This window comes from Nerophis ophidion, unplaced genomic scaffold (assembly GCF_033978795.1).
Source record: "Nerophis ophidion isolate RoL-2023_Sa unplaced genomic scaffold, RoL_Noph_v1.0 HiC_scaffold_355, whole genome shotgun sequence".
NCBI classification, from domain to species: domain Eukaryota; kingdom Metazoa; phylum Chordata; class Actinopteri; order Syngnathiformes; family Syngnathidae; genus Nerophis; species Nerophis ophidion.
The window spans coordinates 1-2,500 of record NW_026907275.1 but is presented as its reverse complement, the minus strand read 5'-3'; positions in this window follow the sequence as shown (position 1 = coordinate 2,500).

Genomic DNA, 2,500 nt, shown 5'->3' with positions numbered 1-2,500 from the left:
AAGAGGGGGAAAATCCAACTTTTGAGTCCCAAAATAGCTCACTTTGACTCGGACACATTTCCTGCCAATTCGGCCTGTCTAAGCCTGGCGCACCTACTAACGTGATGGGGGTGTTTTGGTAGACCTGGTAAAAACAGGGAAAATCGAAAGAGGCTTAAAGTAGGCTAGAACTCAAGCCTCTCTCGTTGTTGGACTTAGAAAAAATCCGGCTCGAAAAATAAATCCCATTGAAATGCATTGGGCTTGGCGCTGGGATTTTTTTCTAAGTATGTGAACGAAAGAGGCTAAGGAGGCTGGAAGTTAGGCCTCTCTCGTTGTTGGACTTAGAAAAAATCCACTTTTTTTGGCTGGGATTTTTTCTAAGTGTCACATGGAAGAGGCTAAACAGGCTGGAGGCCAGGCCTCTCTCGTTGTTGGACTTAGAAAAAATCCCAAAAGTGGACACTCTGACAAAATCACGCATGTTGACACTTAGGCAAAAAATCCAACTTTTGCTCCACGGAAGAAAGAGGCTAAGGAGGCTGGAAGTTAGGCCTCTCTCGTTGTTGGACTTAGAAAAAATCCACTTTTTTTGCACGGGATTTTTTCTAAGTGTCTCATGGAAGAGGCTAGACAGGCTGGAGGCCAGGCCTCTCTCGTTGTTGGACTTTGAAAAAATCCCAAAAGTGGACACTCTGACAAAATCACGCATGTTGACACTTTGGCAAAAAATCCAACTTTTTTGGACTTGGCCCGGCTTTTCTTCCATTTGTCCCCCACTTGGGCTGGTTCACTCCTGGGTATCTTTTGGTCATTCCCGGGGGCCCCGGAGCTCGCGCAGCTCGCTGCGGGACTTCTGGAACTCCATCCTGGGTAGGATTTTTAAACAATTTCGGACCTTTTTCCAACTTTTTCTCAAATTGTCCCCCACTTTCGCTGGTTCACTCCTGGGTATCTTTTGGTCATTCCCGGGGGTCCCGGAGCTCGCGCAGCTCGCTGCGGGACTTCTGGAACTCCATCCTGGGTAGGATTTTTAAACAATTTCGGACCTTTTTCCAACTTTTTCTCAAATTGTCCCCCACTTTCGCTGGTTCACTCCTGGGTATCTTTTGGTCATTCCCGGGGGTCCCGGAGCTCGCGCAGCTCGCTGCGGGACTTCTGGAACTCCATCCTGGGTAGGATTTTTAAACAATTTCGGACCTTTTTCCAACTTTTTCTCAAATTGTCCCCCACTTTTGATGGTTCACTTCTGGGTGCCTTTTGGTCATTCCCGGTGTTCCTGCGGCTCGCGCAGCTCGCTGCGGGGCTTCTGGAACTCCATCCTGGGTAGGATTTTTAATCAATTTCGGACCTTTTTCCAACTTTTTCTCAAATTGTCCCCCACTTTTGATGGTTCACTTCTGGGTGCCTTTTGGTCATTCCCGGTGTTCCTGCGGCTCGCGCAGCTCGCTGCGGGGCTTCTGGAACTCCATCCTGGGTAGGATTTTTAATCAATTTCGGACCTTTTTCCAACTTTTTCTCAAATTGTCCCCCACTTTTGATGGTTCACTTCTGGGTGCCTTTTGGTCATTCCCGGTGTTCCTGCGGCTCGTGCAGCTCGCTGCGGGACTTGTGGAACTCCATCCTGGGTAGGATTTTTAATCAATTTCGGACCTTTTTCCAACTTTTTCTCAAATTGTCCCCCACTTTTGATGGTTCACTTCTGGGTGCCTTTTGGTCATTCCCGGTGTTCCTGCGGCTCGCGCAGCTCGCTGCGGGGCTTCTGGAACTCCATCCTGGGTAGGATTTTTAATCAATTTCGGACCTTTTTCCAACTTTTTCTCAAATTGTCCCCCACTTTTGATGGTTCACTTCTGGGTGCCTTTTGGTCATTCCCGGTGTTCCTGCGGCTCGTGCAGCTCGCTGCGGGGCTTCTGGAACTCCATCCTGGGTAGGATTTTTAATCAATTTCGGACCTTTTTCCAACTTTTTCTCAAATTGTCCCCCACTTTTGATGGTTCACTTCTGGGTGCCTTTTGGTCATTCCCGGTGTTCCTGCGGCTCGCGCAGCTCGCTGCGGGGCTTCTGGAACTCCATCCTGGGTAGGATTTTTAATCAATTTCGGACCTTTTTCCAACTTTTTCTCAAATTGTCCCCCACTTTTGATGGTTCACTTCTGGGTGCCTTTTGGTCATTCCCGGTGTTCCTGCGGCTCGTGCAGCTCGCTGCGGGGCTTCTGGAACTCCATCCTGGGTAGGATTTTTAATCAATTTCGGACCTTTTTCCAACTTTTTCTCAAATTGTCCCCCACTTTTGATGGTTCACTTCTGGGTGCCTTTTGGTCATTCCCGGTGTTCCTGCGGCTCGCGCAGCTCGCTGCGGGGCTTCTGGAACTCCATCCTGGGTAGGATTTTTAATCAATTTCGGACCTTTTTCCAACTTTTTCTCAAATTGTCCCCCACTTTTGATGGTTCACTTCTGGGTGCCTTTTGGTCATTCCCGGTGTTCCTGCGGCTCGTGCAGCTCGCTGCGGGACTCGTGG